The following is a 22,320-nucleotide window of genomic DNA, read 5'->3' on the forward strand; positions in this document are numbered from 1 at the left end:
GGGAATATAATAATACAAGGAATGGATTACACTGGTAATGGAAGAACTGAAAAACCCAAAAGGAAACAATGAGGGGCAGCCCACAGATTAAGAATAGCAGGGAGCAAATACTTCCCCCAGGCTGCAGGGTCAAAGCACAGGGTGGTTCTTAAAAGGTTTACCAACTTATCAGAATCAGCTTCAGATTTATACTAGTTTAATTTTAGTGATATATAGAAATGATACTCCTATATAACTAGATAATTCTATGCCCTCACCCATCCCCCCTTCCTGTGTTATGATACATATTTCATCTCTTAATGTTACAAACCCAAGGATACATTGTTATACTTATTACTTTCCCCTCTGTAGCCCAATACAGCTTTGCTCCCACCCACTTCCTCTGTCATTGGCAAATATACTGCACACATGTTACTGTTCTACATGTTATAGGCCCAGTGATATGTTTTATATCTACATATAATATAGACACATACAGATAGCTTTATAGATTTACAGATATATAGATTTATATGGATATAAAATTATATTTATATAAAATTACATACATAATAAATATTCTATTATTTTATATGTATAATTTTATACAATTGCTTTTCAAATCAGTTAGGAGGTGAAAAGAGAAAGATATGCATTTAGAATGTCTTTATAAATAATTACCTTTATTTATGCTCTTTATTTTTTGTGTGTGGATTCAAATTAACATCTGGGGTCACTTGCTTTCAGCCTAAAGAACTTCCTTTAGTATTTTTCGTAAGGCAGGTCTGCTAGCAACAAATTCTCTCAGTTTCTGTTTATTTGAAGAAGTCTTTGTTACATCATTTTTGGAATACAGCTTTCTGGGATATAGGCTTCTTTGTTGACAGTTTTTTGTTTCAGCACTTTGAATATGTGCTCCCACTGCCTTCTGAACTTTATTGTTTCTACTGAGAAGTCAACTGATTGAACCTTCGGGGGATTCCCTTATAAGTAACAAGTCATGTTTTCTCTTGATACATTCAAGATTTTCTCCTCATCTTTGACATTCAACATTGTTACTATGCTGTGTCTTATTTGTGGCTCTCTATTTTTATCCTACTTGAGATTCATTGAGCTTCATGAATGTGTACAAAATTAATTCAAATACTTTAAAATCAAATCCCTTTCTGTTAGTTCTTTTCAAACAACTTGTTTCATTTAACTTACTCTGGTTAATTATAAAACCGTTACCTGAAAACTAGGTTTGCCTCTTGGTGGGTGTTGAGCCAAAAGACAGCCAAGCCAAAGATGGGGAGAAGGAAGGATTTATTACTCCACCCAAGTAGGGAGAACACTGTCTTTCTCTGTACAACAATATTGGGGAAGTTTTAAGCTAAGGGTACATGTATTTTCATGAAGGGACTTGGGCGTAGTCCAAACTTTAGCTGACTGAAGTCATGTGGGCCAAAAGAGATCAACATCATCATCCCTTAGGTTCCAGTGGATCTGGTGGTTGAACACCCGAGGAGGGTTTAAATTATGCAAAACAGCTTAAGACACTGCTTCAGGCTAGTCTTTACCACTGAAACAGAAGTTGGAGTCTTTACTCCTGATTTGTTATCTTTGCTATTATTACCTCTCTTGCCTGCTTGTCCTTTTGTTCCCTTAAGATTATTATTGCTGAGACTTGTTCAAGGGTAAGCATTGTGGTCAGACTTAGATCACAAAATGGCTTAGGCAAAAAAAAAAAAAAAAAAAAGGCTTATCTTACGTCAAGAAAATTATTCCTGGTTCTCTTTCTCTGGGGGACCCCCCTACCCTATCTGCCTATAAAACTAATTAATGCTCATTGTAACAAAACTCATAAGGAAACATATAAAGAAAAAGTAAAATTTTGCTTCACCTTTAACTTCCTCTAAATCCTTAGTAATAACCAAGAATAACAGTTTGATATGTATCTTCCCGGACTTTCTCCAATGAATATTTAGATCTACTATATATTATTGATTTATTGAATATTTTTAACTGGTGGTGTGTAAACAGAAAACAGCTTTGTTTCCAGCCACACCCATCAAACAGTGTCTTCCCCCAGCTCAACAAGTGATTCCTCTAATAGGCAGTCTTTCCTCTGGAGCTAACCATTGGGTTGGCTGAAATGCTGTCAGATCTGCACTGTAGTCTCAGCCTGTTTCTGCTCAACCCTACTTTCAGCCCCCTTTCCTTTCATAGGTGTCATATCTGCATCACGATCTGCAGGCTCTCCCTGCTCAATTCTATTCCCCCCATTTCTTTTCACAGGTGTAAGATCTGTATCAGCATCTGAAGCTTTCCCTGCCCAATTCTGCTTCTCCTCCTTTTATCTTTCGCAGGTATTACCTACCCAGTAAGCTTCTAACACTCCTAACTCAATCTCAGCATCTGCTACCCAGAGGACCCAAACAACACGGTCTCCAAATTTCTACAGCGCAGCAGCCACCCTAGTTTTGGAAGAGTTCTCTTGGATCCTCTGCATTTGAAGGGGGAAACCATAGCACTCATCACCTTAGGCTATCACTTCTTCAACCTGGCATCTAGTTTGTATTTCAGTGAATTTGCCTCAGATGTCTGGTCTTCTCTTCACATGGACTTGGTGCTGTGGTAGCAATGATGCTTGAAGAATCAATTCTATATTTTAGTGTGTGCTGGAGATGGTGCCTGACAGAGCCTTGATCTACTCTTTAGAAAGTAGAGGTATGTATTGCCTATTGTCCTCAACTTTGAGCTTTAGTCAAAATTCCAAAACTATGGGTGTTGCAGATATTAAAAAGATAAGAAGAATATATTATAGGCAACTTTATGTCAATAAATTTGAAGTTTTGCATGAAATTCATAATTTCCTAGAAAAAAATAACTTGCCAAAACTAATTCAAGAAAAAATAGATAAGTAAATGGACCTGTAAGTATTAGACAAATAAAATCAGTAATTTTAAAAAGCTTCTCATAAATTTCAGACCCAGATGGCACCATAAGTGATTTCTACCACATAGTCAATGAAGAAAACATTGCAATTTATGCAGAGTCTTCCAGAGAATAGTTAAGAGGGGGAAGGGTGCCTTCTCCAACTCATTTTGAGTCTAGCATAATGTTGATACCAAATCCCAAGAAAGGTAGTTTAAGACAACCTACAGGTTAATTTGTATCGTGAACACTGTGGTAAAATCCTGGACAAGATATGAGCAAATTGAATACTGTAATATAAAAAAGGAGTAATGAGTAAATTGGGTTTATCCCAAGAATGTAAGTTTGATTTAACATTAAAAATCAGTCAATATAATTTGCCACATTAACTGATGAAAGGAGAATAATTATATGATCATATCAATAGATGCAGAAAAAGCATTCGACAAAATTCATGATGAAGAAAAACTGTAAGCAAATAGTAATAGAATGGAACTTCCTTAATCTTAAAAAATACCTATAACAAGCATCAAACTTAAAGGAGAAATATTGAAAGCTTTCTCTTCATATATCAGGAATCAGACAATGATATCCACTATCACTATTTCTATGCAACATTATGCTGGGCAGAAGACAACAATAAGAAATAAAAGATTTAAAGATTGGAATGAAAAAATTCAAACTGTCATTATTTTCAAATGATATGTTCATGTACATAGAAGATCAAAAGGAAAATACAGTAAATTACTATAATTAGAGAGTTTAGCAAGGTTGCTGGATACAAAATGAGTATTCAAAAATAAATTATAGAAATATTACAGGAGTAAATCTTTGTGACCTTGTTAGGCCATGGTTTCATAGACACTACATCAAAAACACAAATGACAAAAGAAAGAAATAGCTAAGTTGGACTTTATCAAAAATTTAAAATTTTGTGCAACATAAATCAGCACCAAGAAAGTGAAAAGACAACCCAGAGAATGGGTGAAGATATTTGCAAATCATATATCTAACAAGGGACTTGTATCCAGAATACATAAAGAATCTTAAAACTCAACAATAAAAAGAAAAATAGCCCAATGGGGAAAGGCTATTTGAATAGACATTTCTGCAAAAAAGCTATACAAATGGGCAATAAGGACATGAAAAAATTCTCAACATCGAAATCATTAGGGAAATGCAAACTAAAACCACGATGAGATATCACTTCACGTCCACTAGGATGACTATAATTTTAAAATATAGACAATAACAAGTTTTGGCAAGGATGTGGAGAAATGGAAACTCTCATACATTACTGATGGGAATGTAAAATGGTACAGCTAGTTTGGAAAACAATTTGACCATTCCTCAAGGTGTTAAACAGAGAGTTCCGATAAGCTCTAGTAATTTCACTCCTCAGTATATACCCAAGAGGAATGAAAACATGTTCACACAAAAACCTGTACATGAATGTTCATGGCAGCATTATTCATAATAGCCAAAAAGTGGCAACAACCCACATGTCCATCAAGTGAATAATGGAAAAACAAAATATGGTATATCCATACAATGGGGTATTAATCACTATGAAAAGGAATAAAGTACTGATACCTTCCACAACATGGATGAGCCTTGAAGACATTTTGCTAAGTGAAAGAAGCCAGTGACAAAGGATCACATATTATATTATTACATTAATATGAAGTGTCAGGCATTTCCATGAATTTTGAGGAAGACAGGGGGCTTCTGCAGGGTAGCAGCAGTGGTAAAACATGATTAACATCACTTAGAATTCACATTCAGGAGAAAGTCCCACCCTAAGTAAACACTAAGAACAGATTTGAGACCTGGTGATCAGAGCACTTAAAGTCAAAAGAAAGGGGCCTGAAAATTGCACACAACAGAAGGCTTGAGAGGAAAGAACGCAGTAACTGAGAAGGGAGAAGTATCCATTGGAGGAATAGCATTATAGAATCAAAAATTCAGTGACCATGCCCCCACAAAAGCACCATTTATTAAAGAAAATGTACTTTTGTGTATCAACAGAAGAGGGTGCTCTTGAACCAATAAACCAAACAAGGCATCCAAACCTTTTTTTCCATATAGCATCAGCAGTTACTGCTGAACTAGGAACTTCTAGCACAGTTTATAATGATTAGAAAAGGAACCCAACATCCGCGCAAAGCTACTTTAAAAAAGAAATGAGAATCAAAACTTCTCAGCTGATAGAAATAATTACTCCCCAATAAAAACAACTGCAAAGCAGAGAAAAGCATGAATTAAATATATTAAACAAACAATTACAGATGTGAAAGAATATTATGAATCAGAAATTTAAAAACAGAATAGAAACAAGCAAACAGGAAAATGTGAAGTGAGTGCTGACTGAACTCAGGAAAGAAATTGAAGAAAAAGACAGAATCATCTCAGAAGACTAAATTACAAAGTACCCAAGGTAGAATAGCCAAGATTGAAACATTCAGTACAGGAAAGAAAGAATGAGAGTGAAAGAGCTAAGTCAACCAAAACAAAATAAAGAGGTAAAGAGGAAACTGACAGATACACCTGGAATTTCTTAAAAAGAAAAAGCCAACAATGGAACAGAACCAATATTTAATAGTGTAATTGTAACAAAACTTTCTGGAAATAAGTAAAACAACACCTGATTCTACATATTTCTAGAGCTCATTGTGTAATTGGCAAAATTGACAGTCAACTCTGAGATAGTCTAATAAAACAGACATTAATAATAAAAAAAAATTCCTTTGAGTCTACAGGCAAAACAAAAAACAAATGAACAAAAAATGAGTGACCTACAAGAAAAGAAATCAGGTGGCAACACACTACTTGCCAGGATTATAGAAAGAAGACAAGAGTGAAGAAACATTTTAAAGAAATTTAAGTTAAAAAAAAGTAGGAAGTGCTCGCTTTGGCAGCACATATACTAAAATTGGAACGATGCAGAGAAGATTAGCATGGCCCCTGCACAAGGAAGACATGCAAATCTGTGAAGTGTTCCATATTAAAAAACAAAGAAAGAAAAAAGTAGAAGCCAAGGATCTCAGTTTTAAATGTTTAAGAACTCAAGAAATTTTGTATGCAAGAACTCTTTCTGAGGATTCCACTAAGGGTCAAGTTTCATTCCGCTAAAAGATGATTGGAAAATTTTGGCAAGAGAACAGATAGTGAGGATTGGATAGGTTTAATTATACATCTAAGACAAATATGAGGATAAGAATCGAAGAACGTTCTCTGACGAAGTAGAAATACAACTCAAAATGGGAGCAAAGGAGGAAATGTAGAATAAGCTCAATGATTGCTACCTAGGTTATAGGTGGGAGCCAAAGGATATCATTTAAATTAGCAAACCAAATAGTAGAAACCTAGGTGGTAAGGAAAACGGGGACTAAAAGCTGAGATCCTTAGCTATTCCAATATGGCTTCCTCGTGCTGTGACTCTTGTGGTATATTTTGAATATTTCAAATATTAGATAGGCTTCATGCTCCTCTCTCTCTCTCTCCCTCCCCTTCTCTCTCTCTCTCTCTCTCACACACACACACACACACACACACACGCACACACAGCCACCAGCCCAGACCATTCATTACATAACACTTCTCCATTCTATGTTTTGTAATCTTATGGTGACACTCTCACATTCTCAGCCCACAAAAAAGAAATACTTCACCTTCCTGCTCAGCCAGCTGCTCCACTTCTAGCCAGGGAATCCAGCTCCAATTCAGCCTGCCAAAGAGCTTCCAGGGCAGCTTTATTTACACAGTTTTACACAAAACATTTGTCTGCAGGGACAGCATCCCTGCCTTCAGTCGGAGCCAGATATTGAAAGGTTATTCTCTATTCTGGGAGGTTGTTGAAATTTAAAGGTTTTTAAAATTCTAAGCTGTAATAGTTTGCTTTAGGGCTCACTCAGTCGCTTGATACTCGAACCATAAAAGAGCAGACAGGAGGTAGTTCAGAAAAAAAATATGAAAGATGATGCTGGCTTTTAGTTCGAGGTCAAAATATTTTTTACCATGTTAAGGCAATATCCATCTATTCCTGTTTCACTAAGGTTTAACCAAATATTATCATAAAGAAACATTGAATTCTCTCAGATGCCTTTTGGGGCACATATCAAGAAGATCATATGTTTTCTACCTTTCACCTATTAATAAAATAAATATTATAATATTAATATATTTCATCATACTGAAGCATCTTCACATTTCTAGAATGAATACTACTTGGTATGGTTAATGCATGACGGCAGTCTGTTATTAGTATCTCAGAGTTTTTGCAGCAACATTTTTAAGTGATATTTCATCAAATTTATTTTTTAATTTAGTTTTTTATTTTAAGTTTTAATTTATTTTGGGGGGTAATTAGGTTTGTTTATTAAATTATTTATTTTTTAGAGGAGGTACTGAGAATTGAACCCAGGACCTCATGCATGCTGAGCATGTGCTTTACCATTTGAGCTATATCCTCCCCTCATCAAATTTATTTTGAACAATCTCTTTTTCTTGACTGACTTTTTTTCCTACCAAATCATCTCTTTCTATCAAGAGCAGAGCTTATCTACATACCACGGCCCAGCACCATGCATGGTCCCTACCCAGTCTAGGATTCCTTTTTATACCATGGCTGAGCCCAGCACAAAGGAGCCCTCATACAGCTCCCATTCTCTAACCACAGTAGCCAGTGAGCTGGGAGATGGCCCTCTGCCTAGTTCAGGACCCTTATGCAGACCTCCACTCCCCAAATCGCTGAGCAGACAATCTTCCAACACATACCGTATCAGTAGGATTTCCCCTGTCCAGATTAAGGCTTATATCCATACCACTGTTCAGCAAAGGATAGTCCCTACCCATTACAGGGCTCAACACACATGACCCACTCAGGAGCCAGCACTGGACCAGAAAGTCTAAATCTATGCTATGATTCCCACTAGACCACAGTTACTCCAAAACCATAGTTAAGCACACTAGAATTCAAGTCTAAACCATGAGCATACCACTACTCATCAAATCAAGAGACAAGCATGTGCCAAGAACAGGGTTCATATAAGTATATACCACTTCAGCCAATCATTCACTCATTTTTCATTCATTAAATCTATATTTATGAACATCTACTATATGTCAGGCATTGTGCTAAAGTAGCCCCCACAGCACTCTGACAGGTAGTCCCCTAACCATACCAGCAACTAGATCTAGCAAGCCAAGAGTCAGCCACATCTTAGACCAGGCTTATAGCTATACAACCTCTCAAAATACATTAAGTGCCTCTAAGTACCTTCTCAGCAAAGAGCCTAAATCCACACTAGGACTCTACAGGGGACAGCTTTCACCAAGGACGGGGTAGGATCCATACCCATATACATACCAGAGCTTAGCACACCAGCCCTAGGCCAAAGCCAAGCCTGAATCTTTACCACTGTTCAGCAATTATGGGATACCCTTTCCTAAGCACTTGGCTTACACATATGTCAATAGCTTAGCCACATACCACCATTAAGCACACTTGGGAAGGCGCCTCAGACCATGGCCTTAACTTTATCTCTGCCCTTGTAAGCCATGAGACAAATCTCACCCAGGTAAGTGCCCAAGCAAGAACAATCAACTCAATTCTCCACACCATTTTTGCTTATATCTATAGTTTATTCATTTTTATTGAAACATAGTATTCCACTGGATGAATATGGCATGTTTAACTATTCACTCTTGAGGGACAGCTTCTATAAATAAATAAATGAATGAATGAATACACACATATACCCCAGGGTACATAAGAATGTATTTCTGAAGATATATACCTGTGTGGAAGTGTTCAATCATGAAATAATGTGTATCTTCAAATTTAGTAAATAATAATACACAATTTTCTAAAATGGTTGCAATGGTTTAAAAGTCTCACTGTTGCTCCATGTTCTTGCCAGCCATTATTAGTGTCAGGCTTTTAATTTTCACCAGTTAAGTGGGTATGTAATGGTATTGCATTGTGGTTTTAATTTGCATTTCCCTGATTACTAATGAGGTTAAGCAAATTTTTGTGTTTACTATCTATTTGGATTTACAATTTTCTGGAGTGACTAAGTTTCTAGCCTATTTTTCTATTGTATTATCTATCTTTTTTCTTATTTATAGTTCTTTATTTATTTTGGAAAATAGCTTTTTTTTCTACTTAATTTATTGCAAATATCTACTCCCACTCTGTGACTTGTCTTTTTTAAAAACTTTTTTTATTGAAGTATAATTGATTTACAATGTTGTATTAGTTTCTGGTATACAACATAGTGATTCAGGTATACATATATATTCTTTTACATATTCCTTTTCAATACAGGTTACTACAAGCCATTAAATATAGTTCTCTGTGCTATACAGTAGGAGACTTGTCTTTTCATCTTATGGTATTTTCTGAGAAAGAGAATTTAATTTTAAAGCACTCAGACTCATCAATACTTTCTTTTATGGTTAGTTTTACATGTCTTTTTAAAGAACTCTTTCCTTGCTCCCCAATTTTTCTTTTATTACCTTATGAAATCTTCATTGTTTAGTCATTTACATTTAGACCTTTAATCCACTGGCATTGATTTTTGTGTATGGTATGAGGTAGGGGGTCCAATTTCTTTTTTTTTTTTCAATACAGATAGTCAATTGTACCAGCATAATCTGTTGAAAACGCCATCCTTTCCTCACTGCTCTGTAACACCATCTTTACGCACGTGTGCACATATGCAGCAGTCTGTTTCTGGGCTCTCTGTTCTGTTCCAGTGACTTAAGTATCTTTCCTTGCATTAATATCACACTATTAATCAACATAGCTTTACAATAAGTCTTGATATTTGGTCAAGCAATCCCTCCCACTCTGTTCTTCAAGAGTGCCTTGGCTATCTCTGGCCCTGTGGATTTCCACATAAGTCTTTTAATCAGTTTGTCAAGTTCTGCAAAAAACCTTCTGGGGCTTTAACTGTAATTGCATTGAATCTATGGATTAGTTGACTTTTTTTTACTATTGTTGGTTTGCAACCTGGGAAGTACCCTGGGTGAAATTCAAAACTAGTCCCTGTACACAGAAGGTAAGGAGAGACAGAGGAAAGAGTCAGACCACCCCAGATTGGTGGTGGCAGTTTTAGAAAGTAAGGGAATCTACATAGAAGACTTGTCTTGGGTGAGACAAGTAGACTTTGCATCCACTCATCAGAATCTTAAAAGTTCAACTGGGTTCAGTCACGTATACCGGTCCAGATGGCCTCAACAACACAGTGCTCTCTCAAGGTTACGCCCTTGAAAATACCTCCTACTGTGGGAATGGTGGACAGAACATACATTCCAAGGACCAGGGTGGGGCTGAGGAGCATCTGATCACCTGGGTCCAGCTGATGGTCACATCCCCTCAAAGACCTCCTCCACCAAAAATATTTAGTCTTCTAATCCCTGAACACAATATATCTCTTCATTTGTCTAGGTCTTCTTTAATGCTTCTTAATAAGGTTTTATATTTTTATCCATAGAGTATGTAAGCTTTTCCTGTTATATTTGTTTTAAGGTTTTCCCAACATTCTACTATGAAATTTTTCAAAAATATAGAAAAGGGGAAAGAATTTTCCAGTGAATACACACCACCTTGATTTTACCATTAACATTTCACTACATTTGCTTTATCATGTATCTATTCGTCTCTCTATCCTTCTATTCATCCATTAAGTCCTGTTATTTTGGGTGTATTTCGAAGTAAATTACAGACATTGGTACACTCACCCCTAAATTCTTCAACATACTATTTCCAAGTGTTTTTCTCTTTTGCGATGCTACTGGTTGTATCTTTATTTTTTAATTTCCACTTTTCTGTTTGTTGCCATTATGTGGGAAAAAATTAATTTCATATATATATATATATACCTTCTATCCAGTATTCTTGTTGAACAGTCTCTTTAATTCTAATCATTGATCTCTATACACTTTTGGAATGGTTACATACACAGTCATGGCATATGCAAAGAATAAAAATTCTGGTTTATCCACTTAAAACCTTCTATCATTCTTCCCTTTCCTGCACTGCATAGGACCTCCACTACAATGTTAAAGAGAAATGGTGATGATAGTGGGCATCTTCATCATGTTCATGACCTCAAAGGAAAAGCCTTCAATTGCTCACCTCAAATATGATGATGCCTATACATTTTTTTCAAGATCCTTATCAAAGACATTCTTTTCACGGGCAGAGTATAGCTCAAGCAGTAGTGCACATGCTTAGCATGCATAAGGTCCTGGCTTCAATCCGCAGTACCTCTGCTAAAAATAAATAAACCTAATTATCTTCCACAGCCAAAAAAAGTTTTTAAAAAAGACATTCCTTTCTATTATTTTGCTATTAGTTTTTGTCATGCATGGATATTGAATTTTATGGTTTTTTCTGCATCTTCTGAGATTAGCACATGATTTTCCCCTTTAATATGTTAGTATGACCAATTAAAACACTTGATCCCCTGATATCAAAATATCTTTGCATTTCTGGAAATAAACCCAACTTATTCAAGATATTTTATCCTTTCCACTACATATTGTTGGACTTAGTTTGCTAAAATTTGGTTTAGGATTTTTGCATCTATGTTCATAAATGAGATTGGCCTGTTGTTTGCATTTCTCATACTGTCCTTGTTGGGTTCTGGTACCAAGGTCATAGGAGCCTCATAAAATGTGTTGGGCAATATCTTATCTCTAGTCTCTGGAAGAGATTGGAGCTACTTCTTCAAATATTTAGTAGAACTCAATTGTGAAGCTCTCTGTGTCTGAAATTTTAATATTATTTGAGTTTTCTAATATTTGTCTGTATCAATTTTGGTAAGATGTGTTTTCAGATAATTTATCCATTTTATTTAAGTGTTAAAATGTGCAATATAAAGTTAGTCACGATATCCTTTTATTATCTAAATGTCTTCTAGCTCTTAAACTAATTGATTGCTCACTACATTAGTAGCTCGCTGATGGTTTTAAACATATCTTTTCATATGCTTTGTCCACCTTTTATACTTGTCTTCAGAAGGAGGGTTGGTCTGAATTACCTAGTCTGCCTTCACCAGACATGGAAGACCTTAAGCAGTTCTTGACTTAAGGTTTCAGGTGCATGTTTCAGAGCTGTACAAAGTCAGGCTGGTGGGAGGATCAGGAGTGGTCCCTTGGACACTCCTTATTTCCTAATTTGATGCTTCCCAATCTTTTTATTGTCATGGAACTTACTCATAGAAACTGATTTGTAGGGCACACTGTGGTAAATGGATAGGCAGTTCATGGCCAAAAATGATCAACCTCAAGGCGTTGCCACACTAGTCCTTGCAGGGTCGTCCTGAGGACTCAGGAGGGCGACACCTCAGGACCCCTAGAAGCCAGAAGGGGCATACCTGTGTGCAGGGACACATAATTTAGGAAACCCTTTCCTAAATCTTCCCTTCTTTCCTCTTTCCAGGTCATAGCTCTCCCCTTTTAAGCTGTTCCCAATTCAGGAGTCATTCCCCCAAACCTACCATCACCTCTGTCCTTAGGATATATGCCTTCTCACCACCGGATAATGAAGTCCCCGTTCCCTCAATCCCTTGAATCCTGCAAACCCAGCCATTTTGGCTTCCACAGGTTATCAGTGGAACCTCCACATGCCTGGTTTCTCTTGGCAATGCAAGCAGCTGGGAGTGGTGAGTTTTGTCCCATTAATAAGAATAGGAAAAAACACTGTGTGCTTCTACCCTGTTTTAAAATTGTTTCTTTTTCCCTTGAAAGCACCTAAAATCAAAGACAACTCTCCACTGCTTCACAGCAAACCTCAGAGCAGAGCAGCCTTCAGCACACTAAGAGAAGAGCTCTCAAATGAGGATTTATATCTCTAAGCAGATGCATCTATAGTAGCAAACTCCTGTGTAGCTTCTGCCTATAATGGTTCATAAACAAACATACATCAGCCTGTGAACTAGGGGACAGACCCTACTCACATCTAAGCCCATGCCTACAGAACGCTCCAAAAACAAGGAGTTACAACATGACCAGGCCAACTCCTATTCTTACCCCATGGCTCAGCAAACAGGAGCCAGCCAGGGTCTACATGGTCTGCATCAGGGCCAACACAAGCACACCAGGAGACAGCCTCTCCCCAAGACTGGGCCTGCACCTTCTATACATATGCCAAGCACAGCATGGGAAAACCAGGCCTGAGGCCCAAACACACACCTTCGTTGTAACGTGACAAACTACATGGCAGCCACGGCTGAGAACAGAGACCACGCAAAGCCACTGCCCAGCACGTGAAAACGAAGCTGCTGTTCCACAGGAGAACCATTCACAGGCCAGGAATCAGAACAGAATGTGATAACCTCCAGGCAGACGGATCATCATGTCATCATTGACCATACAAGAAATCCCCACTTGGACCGGGCTTCCGTAGTGCCCTCTATTCAGCACCAAAAGTTGCTTTTCCAGCCTGCATCCACTGGACCTGGTTGGGGGCTCAGACGCTGGGTCTCAACTTCCTCCATGAGGCTCTCTCTTCCCTCGAGTCCCTGGATTCTGCTCCTGCCTCTCTGCACACCCTTTGTGCCATCTCATGCCCCCCTACCCCCCACCGTGGATGCTGTTCTCTGGGCCCCTGAAGACCGCCCCCTTCTCTGCACACCTCTCTGGTGCCCCCTCCCCAAGGAGCCCTGGCACACCCAGCCCTAGCCCAGTGTGACCTGCATTTGGGGCGATCATCTCTCCCCATCTAGATCTTAGGTCCTCACAAGCAGGAGCCCCCAGTTTCTCATCTCTGGGTCCTCACGACAGGGCGGGGTGCCTGGCTCTGAGCCAGGGCAGAACAAAGCCAGGCACCTCTGGAGTGGAGGGCTGGTGTTTGGAAGCACAGGGAGCAGCGGGGACCTGCGCGGGATTCCTGAGCTCCCAGGAGCAGGCAGGAGAGGAGCCTCCGCCGGCCTGCACGTGGCTGCGGGAAGAGCTGCGGGGGTGGGAGGGGGGACTGTCAGAGCAGGCCAGCCCCCAGCGAGTGGCGGCGAGGGCCACCTCTAATCACCCCGCTAAGCGCTCAGTAAATGTGTGTTGAATCAGCTGAGAGGCGTCGGTGCAGACTCAGTCATCACGAGAGGCATGAAGGGCCCTTGAATTCCCGCTGTTAGTAAAGATAATTTGGCAGGCAGAAGAGCGGGAGGCTGCGTCGGCGGCTCGGCTGGGCTGGGCTCGGCTCCGCTCGGCTCGGCGGGAGAAGCGCCCAGCTGCAGCAGGATGAGCAGCAGTGGCCCTCCAGTTTCAGGTCCAGCGCGGGGCTCCGATGGCTTCTGGGCACGGAGAGGGGGAGCCAGGCCCCTCCTGCCTGCGGAGCCGGGCACGGTCCATCCTGGGGGTGAAGGGTGGCTTCCCAACTTCCCGGGACTGGACTGGGGGATTTCTCCAGAAGCCAGACTTCCCATTTTCAAATGGGGACAGAACCCTGGGCAAACCAGGACAGATGGTCACCCGTGGTGGCATTGGAGGGAGTGTCAGTCTTAAGCAGGGCTCCCTTCCCTTCTGCTGTTCAGAGCGGAGGAAATTTAGGGGGGCCTTGGTCTGAGCTGCAGCATGAGACCGTGGGTGTGCATCAGGGCCGGGGTGGGGGGCGGGGTGGTGGCGGGAGGGCTGCCTGTAGGTGGCACGGGTTGGGCCCTCTTCTGGAGGCCTTATCCTAAAGGAGTTGGGTCTCAGCTCTGGTTTGGGGGTCATTGTTCTTGGTAGATGGATTCAAAAGTGCTTGGAACTGAGCTGGGTCTGAGCTCTGTTTGGGGAACCATATGCCTGACAAGTGCACACATCACGTCCTGGGAGTAAGCTGAGACATTTTGCATTGTCTTAAGCTGGGGTCTGTGTCTGAGTATGGTCCAAGTCTGTTTTGAAAAATTCCTAATCTTGCACTGGGTTAGGCAAGGATGGGCTGAGTGGGGAGGTGTCCATATCCTGGTCTCAGCAAGGCCAGCGCCTTCAGTGGCAATCTGAGCATGTATCTGAGGGGCAGCCATCTCACAGTATGTCTAGCTGGTGGTGGCCATAAACCCTGGTCTGAGCACAAACTGGTTTGGGAAGTGCTGCCTGTGGGGATGTACATGGGTCCTGTCCTTGGCAGTGATGTTGTACCATGATGTCATCCTGGCCGATGATGTCTCCTGGATGCGCTAGAGATAATGGTATGGACTTTGGCTGTCCCCTGGCACACTGGGAAGTGGTAGTTTTCAAACTGGCCCTTTTTTAGACAGTGGCCTTCTCAGCTCGTGTCTGGCCTCTACCTAACTAATGACTGACTCATGCCCTTATCTATAATAGAATTTGTGTGGATTCCCTGAGTTCTGGGCAGGTTTAAGTGTCCTAGTTACTGCCTTTCTCTGTCTCCTCAGTAAGGATGGAGAATTTTCTCAAGTAGCAAAAGATGTGGTTGAAGCTAGACTGTTTTTAGCTTCTTGATAGGGAACAAGTCCTGAGTCTTGGGGTGATTCAACTGGAAGGTCACAAGCAGAATCTACTTAGAAAGGCTGGAGATGTGGTCCCAACTTGTGTTATGGAAACATACTTTTCCTTTTTTTGAAAGAAGACAGAACAGGTTTTGTAAGGGTCTAACCAGGGTCTCGGAATGTGCACTTCTCTTCCCAAATAGCCTAGGCCATCCACCATTCTGAGAGATAAGTGAAGTGTCCAGGCATTTAAAATATTCTACAGAAAGAGTTGACACACTACAGCCCACTACCTGTTTTTATGAATAAAGTTTTAGTGGAACACAGCCACACTCATTTGTTATATATTGTCTATGGCTGCTTTCTCACTACAACCCCAGAGTTGAGTGGTTAAGATAGAGAGCATATGGCCCACGAAGCCTCAGATGTTTACTATCTGGCCCTTTACAGAGAAAGGTTGCCAATCCCTGTGCTAGAGGACTGTTGCCATTAGTTCAGCTTCTCTGGGAGAATAATAGCATAAAAATAGCATAAAATTCAGTCTGTGGCCATAGTCCTCTCAACAACCTCTTGACATAGGTTGACATTCTCATCCCATTTTACAGATGAAGAAACAAAGATATAGAGAGGTAAAGTGACAGAACCCGTAAGTGCCCAAGCCAAGATGTGACCCCAGGCAGGCTGGCTCTGTCAGACTGGCCCTAACTATTACACTGAACTACCTCCCTTGGAGAGCAGAGCTAGGAATACAAACTTGATCAGGTCTCCAAACTACTAGTGTCACCATGATTCCAGAACCTTCATGAGGCCTCAGCCTGTGACTGGGATGAAGTAACATACTCCCAGAACACCACTGGGACCCTAGCAGACAGGTCATTGCACTATTTATGTCCTGTCTGCTTTCCTTGGTCACGTCTGTGGTGTAGGCCCCCCGTTCTCCTCTCCTCAACTGTACTCTCCAAACAAAGTACAAAGAATTTCATAATTAGCAATGCACCATTCACCATTAAATTCCAGCATCTTCTTATATTTGCTTCAGGATTTCAGGTATTCAGAAATCAGGGGTGAGGGTATAGCTCAAGTAGTAGAGCGTATGCTTAGCATGCACAAAGTCCTGGGTTCAGTCCCCAGTACCTCCTCTAAAAAATAAATAAATAAACCTAATTTCCTACCCCCCAAAATAAATTTAAAAAATTAACAAGTTCATACTGTGTAGCACAGGGAACCATATTCAATATCTTGTAGTAACTTATGGTGAAAAAGAATATGAAAACGAATATATGTGTGTTCCTATATGACTGAAGTATTATGCTGTATATCAGAAATTGGCACAACATTGTAAACTGACTATACTTCAATAAAAATATATAAAAAAAGAAATAAAATAGAGCCCCAGTTGGAGCTCCCTCTGTACCTCTGGATCTCTTTTCTTTCCCGCTCCAGAGGTAGCCACCACACTGCAATTGGAGTTATCTTTCCCATACATGCCAGAACACTTTATTAGCCTGCCTTTTAAAAAATGTCATCATCCAGCATGGGCAAGAAATACTAGTTCTTCAAGTTCATATAGTCTTCCCCATCTCTCCTCATCCAACCTCTGATGAGGCATCCTTTGAACATTTGTTTGGAGTCCAGTGTCTTTGTTCTCAATGATCCTAATCTATTCAAGGGTGTGGTTGTCAGGCAAGAGCTGGGGCGGGTGTGTGGAGGTGAACAGAATTGAACTGATGACTGAGTTATGAGTCTGACACAAATAAGTGCTTCCCGTCTCATCTGTCACATCCAGTCACCACTCACTGGGCCGAAGCGCATGTAGTAGGGGCACTTGCTATGAGGACCTTTGCTCAGATAGTGTTCCAGAGTGTGTGCCAAACTGGGCAAGGTCATCCAGAGCAGATAAAAACTTCTCAGTTTAAGGGATGAGGGAGGAAGGGAAGCCGGAAGTCACGAGAAAGAAGGGGTGACAAGTATTGGCTTCCAAAGATGATCTTCAGTTTTACATAAGAAAAGGGGGTTATGAGATGGTAAGGTCAGAAACTGGTTAGAAAATAAAATGTAACATAGGTTGAGGCAAACAGTTCAAGGCCTAGGTTGTGATTGGAAAAGAGTACTCGGGACCCACGCTACAAACCCTTTAAGGCTGTGCTCCCTGAGGTGCGCTCCCTGCTCTGCTCTGTACTGACCTGTATATAGACATTCGTGGGCTCCATTGCCTCTGGCTTCCAGTTGGGTTTGTCCAGTGGCGAGAAGTTGCAAGGATGGAGGAGAATGAAGTTGGGGTACTTATTTCTATGACTTTTTTCCAGACAAGTTTCTGGAGTCTCGCTGGCTGGCTCCTTCACCTGAAGGTCGTAGCTCTTCCTGTCAGGTAGCCCTCACCACGTGGCACTTGCTCTCCCTCCAACCCAAGTTCAACAAGCCACTCCCTCCCATTGCTGCTTCAGGTATAAGAGTGTTAACAGCTTATACTAGCCTCGGGTTCTGGGTCCTTTACACCCTACCTAAATTTTGTAAACAGTTGCTTTCTTAAATGCTTTCAAAAAATTTGAGTGTGCCATCTGTTCCCACTGGATGTTAATTGACAGGCTTATTCATATATTACTGAGAAAATTCCCAAAGAAGGGGTTCCATTACTTCTATCAATGACAAGTCAACAGCACTAACTTTCAACTCAAGGAGGCAATATATAGACTCTCTAACTGATAACTTTGTGAAACCACAAAATGTATACACCCAAACTTCCTAAAGAAGTCATTTCCAGGAACATTCAGCCTTAAGCCCAGGAATCTGTTATATCTTTTTTGAAATGTTGAATTTTGCAAAGGTAATCTCTGATGTGTTTACTTGTCTAATGTCTCTCTCTCCTACTGGACTGCAAACTCCATGACACCAGGATATTGTTTTGTTCATTGCTGTATCCTCAGTGACCAAGACAATACCATTCAAATAGGAGATATTCAACAAATTTTTAATTTAATGAGTGATTGAATTTTGGATGCTTGAAAATAGTCAAAAGCAAATAGTAAAAACAATTAACCATCATGGAATACTAATGAGTCATTCTCTTAATTAGAGGCAGATGTAATGAGGCAGGTACTTGTTTAGTTTCCTCCATGAATCATGTGACTTCTTTGGGGTTTACAATCATATCTTTTTGTGAAGGTGGTATGTGAGTATTCACAAATTTTTCAGGGTGCTTGCTCAATTATACAGATAACAGGAAACGGTAAATTTCAACACAGCCTGCACAAAATTGTTTGGGCTTTACTTTAGGAAAGTCGCCACATATTCAGAACTGAGCAATCCAGAACACATGCTTTGCAGAGGGATGCCTGTAACTGAAACAAATCCCTGAAAGAAGGAGCCAATAACATGAAGAACCTATAAATGCTTCTGATAAGAGCACGGGCAGAGATTTCATAACTTGCTTGACCCTCTAACACATCACCCAGGAGATAACCCTCATCAGTACACCCTTTGCACGGCATTTATTTGTGAATGCTTATGGTCAATCAACAAACATGCACAGCACACCTACTATTTGTCCTGATCTATGAAGGCACCCTCCCTGGTGAGGATGAATCAGAATTAGTCCTCATCTGCCATTGCTCACAGACTAGTGGAGCCACAGTCACAATATCAAATGATAAGTACTCTGTTTAAACTTGTATTTGGAGATAATTTCAAACTTACAGCAAGAATCCTAGAATAAGAATAGTACAAAGGCCATCTATAAACCCTTTTGTTGGTTCAAAACGTCAGGAGTTCACCAAGTGAAATCCAAAACTGGCCCCTGTACTCAGAGGGCAAGGAGACATCAAATAAAGAGGCAGATCACCCCAGATTGGTAGGTGGCGGGCTCAGTAAGCAAGGGAACTTACATACGAGGCTTGTCTTGAGCGGCTGCAGGACAAGTAGATCTCCGAACCTGCCTGCCAGAATCTTAAATGTTTACATAGAGGCCTTAACTGGGTTCAGTCACGTATTCAGTCCAGGTTGTCTCAACACCTCACTCTCTCAGGGCCTTGAGTGGCCTCTGGCTATGGGAGCAGTGGGCAGAATGCACATTCCAAGGATCCAGGAGTGGGTGAGGAGCCACCCATTGCCGGGTCCAGCCCCAAGGTCAACCGGTGGTTGATGACCTCCTCCAACACCTTTACACCAAATTCACTTAATGTTAACTTTTTAACCCAAGTGCTTTATCATTTGCATGCGCTATCTATCTACCTATTTTTCTATCTACCCATCTCCTGAACTATTTGAGAGAATTATATATCATTGCCCTTCACCCCTAAATATTTCAGTGCATATTGCCGAACTATAGTAATATTCTCTTACTTTAACCACAGCCCAGTTATCAACTTCAGAAATTGACTTTAATCTATCATCTAATATTCCAATTTTAGCAGTTGCTCTAATAATGTCCTTTACAGCATTTTTCCCCCCACCAGTACAGGATCCTGTCTAGGGTCAGATATTGCCTTTAGTTGTCATGTGGTGGAGGAGGTCACCAAGAAGATGTGACTGCTGGTTGACTGGCAAGCCTGTCAAGGTCAACCAGTGTCAGGACTAGGGTGAGTTGAGTAAGGCATCTGAGCCACAAAATTTAAGGAGACACCAGTGAGTTCCACCTGGAGGAGTTTGACAGGTGAATAGGAATGTACCTAGCAGAAAAGAGAGATGAAGTCATTTGGGACAAAGGGAATAGCAAGGGCAAAGGCAAGGAAGCATGAAAGAGCCTGGTGAGAAGTTCAGTGTAATCGTAGTATAAGGATGTGTGTTAGGGAGGGCCTGGAGATGAGGCTGATAAACTAGGTTGAGACCAGGTTGTAAATGGCCTTAGCGCTAACAGCCTGGACTGGACTTTACCCTATAGGCAATAAAAAACCCTTGAAGATTTTTTTCACACCCTGGATTGTTTAACTCACTAGGTCATCGAGTTACCATCAACTCCACTTCTACACTGGCTTCCCTTGAAGGGTTTTAATCAGAGGAATAACATGATTATAATTTCCTTGTCATGAGATGAAACTGGCAACATGGTATAAACTAGACTGGCAGGATGAGTGATAAGAAAGATGGAACCTGAGGCAGGCAAGGAAACTCATCAGATGAGATGTGATAAAGAACTGAATTGAGAAAGCAGTAGCAGGAAGATTGAAAAGGAGGGGGAAAATGTTTATGAGAGGGAATTAGTAAGATTTGGGTACTGAGAAAGGGTTTCAATCTAAAATGGAACCAAAGGATAGGAAATGGAGAATGTCACAGATGTGCCCTCAGAAGAATAAAACTTAAGAACCAAGAGACTGATCTCCCATAAATGCTGATTTACAGAAGACAGAGACTTATCTCCTGACCGATGAACATCTCTCCCCATCCTCAAGCCAGTGAACTTACTGCCTGGACTCTGGCTGGTGCACCCACCATCCTCCTCAAAAAGCACCTATCGAGAGTCTCATCGTTACTGTAGCTACCAGTGTCCATGGTCAAAGTATAATTTTTAGAAAGTTAAAAATACAACTTTATTTTTTAGAAAGTTAAAAAATAAAATAAAATAAATATTTTATTTAACACATTAATGAGGAAACAGCAGTATGGTAAGTTGGTTCCAAGGAGAATTTGAAAGAAAGGGCATATAGGCACACAAAGAAATAATTCTAGAATAAGATCACTAAGTTAGATTTAGATACAATACTGGTTAATGCCCTATAGGGAAATATAACTGTTTCCTTTAAGGGCATCTTTTCTACTGGACAGAATTATTTGCATCTCCACAAGTAGACATCTGCAAGTTAACAGAGACCTCATAGAGACTTGGCTTTAATCAATAGTAAATAGTAAGTTAAAAAAATGTATTTGCCTAGAGAATTCAATAATCTTTGGGCAGGCCTGTTAAACAATGCTCTGATATGACATGGAGAGGCCATCTTTTTGCCTTATTTCCACGTTTTGCATAATTTTTCACCACAAAAACACCTGTGTCAAGAGTAGAGCCTCCTTAAATCACTGAAATTGCAAATCACTGAGGTGTCAGGAGAGTGCTCCCTCCCACGGTATCACACCTCTGCTGGGAGCCAGATCTATCGGCTTATGCCAGTAGCCTCTCTCTATATAGGGCTCAAATATGTGTCTCTGAGGCTGGGCAGGGAAATCAATACCCAAGAAAAATAAGGTACCATCTTCTTTATTTTCCTGTCTCCCCAGGCGCCCATGCAAACCTCCTTTACACAGGTGCCCTGTGCAATTTGATACTGATGCAAAAAATATCTTTGTGTTGCCTGCCCCTCCAGACATGCACAGACATGGTTGAATTCTGGCCATGGGAACAATTAATACAAACCAGGAGACCCACAACAGTCATCTTCTTAGCTGATTACTGTCATTCCCAGAGGTCATGAAGGATGCCATATACCTGGCTGGGGAACAGTGCAGGCAAAAAATAAATAAATAAATACCCAGTATTCACACTGCCCTACTAAGAACTAAGATGACATCTTGATTTATCACTCTCTCTGATTCAGATATGATTGTTTATTGCTATGAAGTCTGTGTTTGAGAGCATCTGACCACCGCCACCCCTACCCCACAAGACAAGCCAATGTGTAGGGGAAAGCAGGAATGGACAGTGATTCTGTACTGTCGTCTTTGTTTAGGGTCTGGTGGTCCTCGCAAAGCCTTGCCTTCTTACCTCACTTTTTCACAAAGGTCCCGAGAGACTTATAAGAAAGAATAAATGTCTTTTGCACCCATGCTCCAGGCTTGTATTTGCCTATTTTTCTAGGACCTAAGCCCATGGCTCTGACAAGTAATCTCACTTGATGGGGAGGAGAGCCCCAGGCTCAATGCAAATGGCACTGTCCTGGCTCCAGTTCTACGGCAGCTCCTCACCCTGAAAGGAATTTCTTGTCCTGGCCAAAAACAGGTGGCACACTCAGAGGATTTATCTGAGATAAGTTGAATGGAGATGTGGGCAAGAATAAAGGAA

General features: G+C 40.6%; 1 non-coding gene across 1 annotated transcript; it reads left to right on the forward strand.

The window, feature by feature from the left end:
- Nucleotides 1-5,797: 5,797 nt before the first annotated feature.
- Nucleotides 5,798-5,904, forward strand: LOC123619419 (U6 spliceosomal RNA). The gene has a single exon (XR_006728019.1). It is a non-coding gene; the product is annotated as a U6 spliceosomal RNA (small nuclear RNA).
- The last annotated feature ends 16,416 nt before the right edge of the window (nt 5,905-22,320 follow it).

The sequence above is a fragment of the Camelus bactrianus genome, chromosome X, assembly GCF_048773025.1.
Source record: "Camelus bactrianus isolate YW-2024 breed Bactrian camel chromosome X, ASM4877302v1, whole genome shotgun sequence".
Taxonomy (NCBI): domain Eukaryota; kingdom Metazoa; phylum Chordata; class Mammalia; order Artiodactyla; family Camelidae; genus Camelus; species Camelus bactrianus.